The sequence below is a fragment of the Anser anser genome (assembly GCF_964211835.1).
Source record: "Anser anser genome assembly, chromosome: 12".
Classification (NCBI taxonomy): domain Eukaryota; kingdom Metazoa; phylum Chordata; class Aves; order Anseriformes; family Anatidae; genus Anser; species Anser anser.
In genome coordinates this window covers 19,876,275-19,885,876 of record NC_139733.1, presented here as the reverse complement: position 1 = coordinate 19,885,876, position 9,602 = coordinate 19,876,275, and the positions used below count along the sequence as shown (strand labels likewise).

General features: G+C 55.4%; 1 long non-coding RNA gene across 2 annotated transcripts; it reads left to right on the top strand.

Moving 5' to 3' along the window:
* The first annotated feature begins 240 nt into the window (after positions 1-240).
* Positions 241-8,978, top strand: LOC310880230. Of its 2 annotated transcripts, none has more exons than XR_014571559.1 (2): positions 241-2,095; positions 2,641-8,978. It is a non-coding gene; the product is annotated as an uncharacterized lncRNA (long non-coding RNA). The 2 variants fall into 2 exon arrangements; XR_014571560.1 differs by having other exon boundaries at positions 241-2,109.
* The last annotated feature ends 624 nt before the right edge of the window (positions 8,979-9,602 follow it).

Sequence of the window (9,602 nt, the reverse complement as noted above, 5' to 3'; positions counted from 1 at the left end):
CGTTCCCAAAGCTTTAGCCCTGGGCAGCACTGAGCACGGGGAGGTTTCCTTCCAAAGCTCCGTCGTGACCCCAAACAAATAAAGGCCCGTCGGTTGCATCCGGTCAGCACCTAACCCCGTGTCCTCCTGCCTTAGCACGGCCCCTGTAACAGCCAGGGCTGTGGGTACAAATTGTGGTGTGCGGAGCGCAGCGGGGCCACCTCTCAGGCCTGCAGCCCCGCTGCTCTCCTCCTGCTGCCCTGCATCCCTGCCCTGTGCCGCCGCGTAAATCCTTCCTCGCAAATCATTGACCCGAGAGGTCATAAAAGTTCCTTTACGGTCTGTCAAGACAAACTAGATTCTTTACGTGCACCCTAAGTCAGCACAGTAAAACTTTTATGATGTTTTTAATAACAAGAGCTACTGCACATGAACAGCAACTAATTTTTAAGGCCCCGGTATTTCAGCTGAGATGGGTTTTTTCCCCCTCTGAGCTGGAAAAACACTTAGGTCAGTGCTTTCAGAAGTCCATGTCTGAAGCTAACTTCTTTGCCAGAACTTCTGCAAACACCGAGCACCCTCGGAAAGCAACTTCCGAAAACCAGGCCGCGTGTCTGGGAGCATCTGTGCAAACAGAGACGTTGAGCTCCGGGTTCCCGTCTTAAAAACATTCGGGACTCGATCTGTCCTGTGATGTTAGGACTTTAAGTCTTTGCAAAAGGAAATCCTTGTGCAGTCGCAAAGTTGTTGTAGGGGCTCAGCGTGTGTTTATTTAGTAAGGCAGTCGGTGCAGGTGAGCAGCAAGCCTGCCTGCTGCGGAGCGGGGCGCAGACGGCCGGACCTCCCGGGGCACGCCGGCACCCGCCGCCGCCAGCCCTGCCGAGGCTGGGCTTTGCAGAGCAGGGGGAATTAATCTGGCTGCTCGGAGAGGTGCTGCTTCAGTGGCTGGGTTGGCTCCTGGCAGAGCAGAGCCCGTGGGATTTGCTGACCTGGCCAGGGGGAGTTGTTTGTGCTTTGGGCACGTCGGCGTGAAGCCAAGCGAGGGCGGCCAGCACGGCTTCCCAGCGTCAAGAGCAGCAGGGGACGGGGGACGTGCCGCTCGGGTTTCCTTTGCAGCAGTTCCGTCACCCGTAGATCATCTGCTTATTCTGGGTTTGTTTGTTTTAAAAACCTTTCCGGCAGCAGGTGGGAGGGAAAGCCTTCCCTTGGGTTCAGTCCCTCCCCGTGGGCAGCCAGTGTCTCTTCCAGCCCCGGGGCTTTGGGGTTTTCTGCACGGTGTCGGGAGGGTTTCTTGCTCCAGAACAACGCCAGCTTCGGCCAAATCCCGTGGGCTCAGCCAGCCCCATCAGCAGTCCCGTGTGGTTACTGCTCCAGCTCAAATCCCCCCGGGGAGCTCCCCTGCACCCTCAACAAACACAGGGGGTGTCTCAGGGGCAGCGGGGCGCTACCCAGAGCCAGGACCCTGGGATTGGGGGGGACCCTCCTGCTCCCAACCCCGCAGTTTGCTATGAGGTGATGCATTTCTCTCTGTGCTCAGCCAGGTGCAGCGGGGCTCTGGGGGAGCACTTTGGGGGCTGCAGCACGGAACTGCCCCGGGATCCGTGCAGGATTTGACCCTCCCTCCGGTGGGAGCAGCGAGGCTGCCGGCGTGGCGGCTCAGCGCTGCGAAAGCCAGCGAAGGCTGCGAATGCTCAGGGGAGCTGCAGGGAGGAACTGTTGCTGTCGATCTGTTAATTAAGATTAATGTGCTAGCTGATAAGGATGACTCTGCGCCAATTGCTATTATAAGCCAAGATCCTGCGAGGCAGCGAAGGGTGCGCGCCTGCTTCCTCAGCAGCGGGAGGCCCCAGCCGCCGCGCCTGGGGCTCGCAGCACAGAAAGGGGCCCTGGGCAGCAGAAAGAGGGGCGCTGCAGTAAAAAAAGGGGGTGCTGCAGCAGAAAGCAGGGTGCTGAGCTGCTCTCCCAGCGCTTCAGTGCCTCCTGAGCTCCCTCTCTGCTGGCGGGGTGCTCGGGGGCTTGCTCGGGTGCTGTCGTGGCAGAACAGAGTCTGTATTTTTGGATGGCGTCAAGGCAGAGCTTTGTATCCTCCTGCCCCAAAGAGCAGAGGGGAAAGGAGGTATGACATTTAAGGTGTGTGTGCGTGTTCCTGCCCTCTACCCCGGGTCTCTCGGGCTGGATGTGCCCCTGCAGGGAGGCGCCGTGGCTCAGGGTTGTTCAGCGCCGCTGTGACTGCCCGTGGTGCATCCCCGAGCTCTGGTTCTGGGCTTGCCGAGGAGCTCACTCTGGAGTCCCTTACCCACTGCTCTGGCTTAACAGCCCTCTTCTCCTTGTTTTCTGTGTCTGGCAGCAGCTGAATTCAGGGCTGGAAGCTTGTGTAGTCCCCAGCCACCCTGAGCCAACGCCAGCACAGTTGTTAGAGCCCCTGACTGACGTTTTTGCACAGCCTGGGTTTATTAACAGAAGGTAAAATTAGCGGAGGGCTGCCCGGATCCCAGCTGGGTTCCTCCCAGCACTGTCCTGGTGTTCCCCACAGAAACCCCTGGCACCAGCCCTAATGAGGAAGTGCTAATTAACCTGGAGCCTCCCCACCACCTGTAAAATTTAAGGGGGTATAAGGAAAAGCTATTTTCCTTTTTATTTTTTCTTTTTTTGTGGATTTAGGAACGTGATCTACTCCTGGAGCCTTGCTGGAGCTGAGTGCTCCCCCGCACCACCCCATGACCAGTTTCCCCATGTGGGTGCTGCTGGGCAGCCCCATCCCAAGGCGCCGCGCCGCTCCCCAGCTTCGAAGCCGAGCCGAAGCCCTCTCGACCTCCGTGGCCGAAGTCGTGTTCAGCGCAAATTCATCCCAGTCCCACATGCGGAACTAGATAACCTTATCACCGCATCCTGCACAGATCAGTAACTCTGCATGGCTGTCAGCTCCTTTCAGCCGGCCGTAATTGCCTAGCAACGTCGCGCTGTCTCTTTGGAGGCAGCCTAATTCGGTTTCTGGTCATCCATACCAGAGCCCCGCGCAGGCATCTGGCAAAGCGGGGGGCAGACGGGCACGGAGAGCGGCCGGAGCAGCGGGCACCGCGATGGGCAGGCAGCTCTAAGGTCTTCCTGAGCAGTCTGAGATCCTGGTTAAGCTGTATCCCCGCGGCTGTGCCACCATTTATCCATTTATTCCAAGGAATAAAATGGGATTTAGGCAAGGGCAGGCATCTGGCGTTGTGCCTCCCTGCCCAAACCCGACCCGCAGCGAGCGACGCCAGCTGTGGAGGGGTTTACCCGTATCTGCCGCTGCGTCTGGAGGTGCCTTACAGCAAGGGCCAGCAGCAGGCCTGGTGCTGGGAACTGTCAGCGGAAAGTCTGAGCACCGCTGTGTTGTGGGGCAGCCTTGGCTCAGGACGGGTTACAAAACCTTCCTTCTGGCATTTACTGACCAGGGAGCGTTTGGCTGCTGGATCTGAACTCTGGCCTTCAGCTGTGTTCCCATGTAGAAACCACGCGTAAGAAGCAGTGAGTCTCTTTAAGATAAATTAAATGCTAATGCTGATTTAGGAAGGGTTTATGGGAGGTAGCCCGTGGCTCGGGCTGGCAATGCAGAGGTGGAAAACCGAGGCTGGGTGAAGGAACAGGGGCCACAGCTGCTGTCCTGGCCCCCTCCCTGCGGTGTTGGGAAATGGGTGCCTGGATCTGCAGGGTGCTGAGCTTCTCCTAACAGTGCCAAGCACTGCCCAGCTCCCTGGGGGTCGGCTGGAGCTGAGCGTGAGTATCTTATGGTGCTGGGGATGTTAAAATGTAAGTACAGGTAATTACATGTAGATAGGTGAGAGCCCTGTACTGCCACGGAAATGCCGCCGTTGAGCTCGATGATTTCCGCTGGGGATGGCTGGGCTCGTGCTGCAGACTTCTGCAGGTCTGAGATTTCCCCAGAGCTGTTGGAGCCGCAGGTTCGGAGCCAGCCTCCCACCCAGCCCAGCCGTGCCTGTGAGTTTAAACCTGGACCCAGACACCAGGTCTTGGTGGGGGGCAGCGGTGGAGGCTTTTTCTTTGGGCTCATCCCAAACTGAGACCTCCAACCCCACCGGCGCAGCTGCCGCGGTTCGGTCTCGTTGCACCGGGCTCCTGCCCTGCCCCGGACCCTCACGGAGCACCCGGGGGGCATGGGGCCGGTTTTAGATCTCACCATCACAGCCTCGCCTTCAAGAATTACTACTACTATTATTTCCAAGGAAACAAGGACTCACGCTCGTATCTTTTATGTGATTTCTCACATCCGGAGGTTTTCACGTGACTTTGCTGCCTATTTTTAGCTCCTCAAACATCTCTGCCAGGATGAAAGCTTTAAAGAAAACCCACCCTCGAAACTGATGAAGCGGGCATTTGCGTTAATGCTAAATTTGTGACTGCAGCCCCCCCCCGGTCCCTAAACAAACGTGCCCATGGACAGAAAGCGCAAAGCAAGGCTGCAGCTGACTGTTGCCTTGTTTGCTCTCACCTCCTCCAGGTCCTCCTACAAGACATGTAAGAGCCTCCTACCCCCATTTCGCAGGTGAAGTGTTAGTCTAACAGGAACAGCAAGGCGGGGTTTCCCCCAGAGCTGCTCTCTGGTGGGTTCGTGGGAGGAGAAGAGCCCCAGCCCCGCTGGCTGCAGCGCTCCTGCCCTCCCTCCTGCCCCTTCGGGCACCCACGGGCTCGGCTGACGAAGCCCAGATATCCGTGCCCTGCAGAAGTCCGGTCTCCTCTGTTGCATGCCGTGCAGCTGGCAGGATGCATCCCTAATCACCTTGCTGAGCCAGGCCTGCAGGGGCCATGCTTTGGGCCAGCGGTCCCCAGATCCGCCTGGCTCGAGCAGTTGCGTCCAGCTATTAGAGCGAGTGGAAAACTCGTTCCCGTTTGCACAAACTTTCAGTTCTGCTTTTGTCAAATTCGGCTTTGTTAACGCTTTCTGAGCTGCCTCCTCAATTACCGCAGCTGGCAGTGAAACGTCGGGACAGCCTTCCGGGTGCGGGAACCTTCCCGATGCCTCTCACCGCCACCAAACGGGGCTGGGCGCGCGGCACTGACGCCCTCCCCGCTGCCACACAGCTACACACAGCTGGCGCAGCCCCGCCGCGAATATGGCAAATTTATCCCAGATGAGTCAGGGCTAAATTTGCTCTCCTTTCGCAAGCTCGTCCCCGCCACACGCAGCCCGTGGCTGCGGACAGCTGCCGCTGCGGGGCTTCATCCGAAAAATCACGTCCGCGCCGTGCCCCAGGCTGGGAGCCCCGGGGGGACCCCGGTGCTGGGGGGCATTCGGTAGCCAGGTGGGGGCTGCAGGGATCCAGGGGAGAGGATGGAGCTGCAGCAGCAGCAGGTGGAGGATTTGTGGGGCCTCTCGGTGTCTGCTTTGCTTTTAAACAGCGGTCCCCAGGGCAGAGTGCTTCTGGCAGGCAGCTCCGCGGGCTGGGGCTGAGCACAGCGGCACCCACCTGCCTCCAGCGTCTCGTTAGCGGTGCTGCTGATAAATGTGCTCCGGGCAGTCCCTGCCGAGCCCTGTCTCTGTCTCATTGCCTTTCTGCTCAGGCCGTCGGGTGGTGGGAGCTGTCTTCATCGTGGGGGGCCTGGGGTCCCCCACCCCCTTGATCGGGGCCAGCCCCTCACAGGGAAAGGGCAGCCCTATTATCCGGGCCCTGTGGATGGATTTACCTTTTCACTCCAAAGTTACGAAGCTGTGGAGACCCCGTGGCCCCATGCCACGTGCTGCCCTGCCGAGGTGACAGCTAATTGAGACGTGACAGCCGGCAAAACAAACCCAGCCGTGCCTCGGTGCGGCTGGCAGAACTGGGTAACAGCTGGAGTCCTGTGGCTGTGGGAGGCTCCGGGGAGCTGTGTTCCAACCAGGGGAGGCCGTAAATCCTCACGAGGCACCTGATCCACAGGGAGACGTGCTGAGGGACCGCTGTGTGACTGCCCCTGTCCACCCGAGAACCCGTGCACGCAGCAGCCCCCGCTGTGTGCTGCTCCCACCCCGCGGCGTGCTGTCGTGGTGCCACCGGCGACAAACGAGCCCCATCGTGGCACTTGTCCTTCTGCAATCCCCGGGGACCCCGTGCTGTGCCGGCAGCTGCTGCAGCCCCATGAGGCGGTGGCCGAGGTGCACGGCATGTCTCGCAGCGCTCGGTCCTGTGTTTGTGTCTGTGCACATGTGTGCCTGTGCACGTGGTGCCTGCAAGAGCTCTTCACTTGGTCTTGCTCTTAAAATACGTTTCTGTGCTTTGGGAGGGTGCTGAGAGCACACCACAGCGTCCCTGCCAAGAAGAAGCCCGAAGTCATGGTCTCTTGGGTTGGGAGATGGCATCTTCTGCGGCTGGGCCTCGAGGTCTCCTGCACTGCACCCCTTTTGCCAGGTCTGCATGGGATGGGCTGGCCCAGCCTGCTTTGGTTTTACGGTCGGAAAAGCAGAGATAAGCAGCAAAACACTATGGCAATGAGACGCACAACTGTTGCTCTGTTTTAATCCTTCCACCTCCTATTTGACCCGTCTTTCCTTCCTGGAGGGGAGCACAGGTGACCCATGGAGAGGAGGTCGGTGAGTGCGAAACCCCCTGCACAGCCCCCCCGTGCCCTGTGGGTGAGAAACGGCAGAAGGCATGCGGGGATTCGGGGTTGTTACCTCCAGCGTCCATCCAGCTGGAAACCTGCCTTGGGGTGAAATCCCTGCGGTGCCCAGGTGTCACAGACCTCTGGCTGTGCCCAGGACTGACGCGTGGGACTCGTTTCACCCCAGCCCTCTCGGTGTGGGTGCCCCGTCCCGGGGCTGGCAGCTCGGCGGGGTGCTCGGGGCAGCCCCGCAGATCCCGGTCGTGGGCTCAGCATGGCTGGGAGCTGCCTGCGGCGATGCTGGGCAAAGCGAGTGCTCCCACCCCGGGGCCTGGCCCGGCATCTGGAGGATGCTGAGAACTCGGGGACGTATCCAGTCATCTGAGCCGTTTAATTCTATTACTCGCAAGCTTTGAATAGCTGGTTTAAACACCCTTGACCTTCTGCTACAGAGCAGATCAAAGCAAATCTCTCTGCAGTGATACGCTTTATCTGATTCAAAAGGGAAGCATCCAATGAACTGCTTGTTTTGAAAACATTATTTTACGTTGTGCCCTATTAAATTGTTGACATGTCGCCCTCCAGCTATTTGGCATTAGTTATACTCAAAAGTTATCTACAGCATTAATCTAATTTTGCCTTTCCTCATCTTTATTCCTTGTTCTCCATATTACATTGTATAACAAATCTGTTCAAGGCCCAAATTGTTTCAAGACGGAGCTTGATAAGCCAGTGGAGAGGCCTGCAGAGTGGCATGGGACACGGGCTCCACGTCACAGGCTCCAGGATACCTGGTGGGAAAGGGCCCCCTGTTTGTCTGAACTTTCCTTTTTCCTCTTACGGGCCTGGGCTTGTCCTGGTCCTGAGCTGGACCATGAGGGATTTGAGGCTTGTACCATTGATGTATATATGACTTTTGGGGCTGGTTTTCACCCAGATGGGGCACAGTGAGTGCTGGAGCCCTGTGAGTGCCACAGGACAGCTATAGGCCTTCTACACATTTCAACAACCCCCCTGGGGCTGTGAGGTTTGGGGTTATTGGTGGTAGTTTTCCCCTCATCTGCTCTTTTCCTGAAGCCTGTAAGTGCTGCGGCCTTTCTCTACTGCTCTGAGCGTGCTGGAGATGCTTTTGGTGTGTGAGGTACGGACCCCCAGCCTCGGTTGGTATTGCCTGGCTGCAGTAGCTGCAGGGCTGGGTCAACAGCTGCCCTGAGCCCTCCAGTCCTACTCTTCAGTGACATTTTTGGGGGTTTCTTCTGAAGAAACTGTTTCTTAAGCAAGTGCTGGATCCAAATCGGCATCTTTTTTTTTTGGCGTGAACCCATTAAACCATCGACAGGGAGAAAGAAGTGTTAGTGCCTTGCAGCCATCAAACCTCCGGAGCGGAGGGAGGGCCCTTTGCTGCCACCCCTCCGAGCTGCTCCGGGCCTCGGGGGGTTTTTGTCGTGTACGGAGTCGTATTTGTTGTGTGCTCCTGTGTGATCCACTGCAGGATCTGGTGGACAGTTTGGGAGCAGCGAGGTTTGCTGTGCCAGAAGCATGCTCTCGCTCACTCCCTCGGTGGATGCTCTCACTCTTTGTTTGTGTTGCAATAGTGTCCAGATTGGAACCAGGTGAAAAAAAGTGCTCACAAAGCTCTCGGTGAAAAAAAAGGCTTGATTTAAAAAGTGTTTCATTTTGAGAAGGGAAAGAAAGCCTAAACAATCAGCGTTGTTAAAATTTTCCATCACTATCTTTTTTATGCAATGCCATTTCTTTCAGTGCGTACCAAACCCCTAGCTTTCAACAGCAGTATGGGGCTCCTGGGAAACAGTTTTCATTAGGAGAGCATGGAAAAGCCCCACAGAAACGGACCAGAGGTTTACAAAATGGAAACAACACTTCTCAAGAAGTCTTTTTTCCAAGTTTGTAGTCCTTTCTGGTGGGATTAGAGTGGATCTGCTTTGTGCTGTTCCCTGCATGAATGGAACATGCAGCAACGGAGTCGTCGTCCCCAAAGAGCCGCAGCCGATAGCATCTGTGCATGCAAGTCCCCACATGACAACCCGCTGACTCTGTCAATCCCTTCCAGAGCTTTAGACAAGCATTTGAGCAATTTTCCTAAGACTGAAATATAGATTTATACCTTCTGTTGCTATTAAATTGTCTCATGCATAAAAAAAATAACCCATGACAAGATAAGGAGACTCAAGTTTTTCTAAAACCTTTCTGTGATTTGAAAAACTGACTGAAACCACAACAAACTGAACATGTTTAGCACCATCTCATCTCCTTTTGACATGTCAGCGGTTGAAAATATAGAAGTAATTAAAAGGATTTGCAAAGCTGCTCTTATGCTACAGAGGCTTTTATATGATTTTTATAACGAACTTTGGTATTTGTAATATCGCACCCGGAATCCAAATAAATGTTTGTGGTTTGTCTCTTTTCAGCCCCCAGTATGTTGACTTTGGCCAAACATATTTATCTGTGCAATGCTGGCTATAAAAATGAAAGAAGCAAATGAACAAATATATAGCAAAGCAGAGTAGTCCGTGAGGGAGGTGGGTCCATCTACAGTTCGTAATTTTGAACGAGGGCTGGGGTGGTAATCCACATATATCGCACATAAACAATGTCATTTACCACCACGGTCTGGATCTACAAGGGTTTATAAGGCCTGAAAGCTACAGATAAGCATTTAGTAGGATTTACTGAAGAGCTTTAAATGAGACTCTCAGTTCCTCCTGACTTTCAACAGGACTTAAGTACCTTTTGTGAGTCTCGCTAAATTTTTATCTGAACATTCAGAGGTCTAAATACCTTTTGAAAATCTAGCAGGCCCTCCCCTATTACCATACACACCAAAGTATGATAGCCCGAAGGATGGTGGCAGGATTCCAACCAGCAAAACCAAAAGTGCTTCTTCCCACAGTGTGTCCTCTCTGTGTGGAAATCGCTGCCGCTAGGCTTTGAGGATGGTAAAATTTCAAATGAGTCCTAAAACAATGCCTTTCATTCAGGAAAGAAAACTGCACCAACTTCCAGAAGCACCACAGTGGTGCTCACAG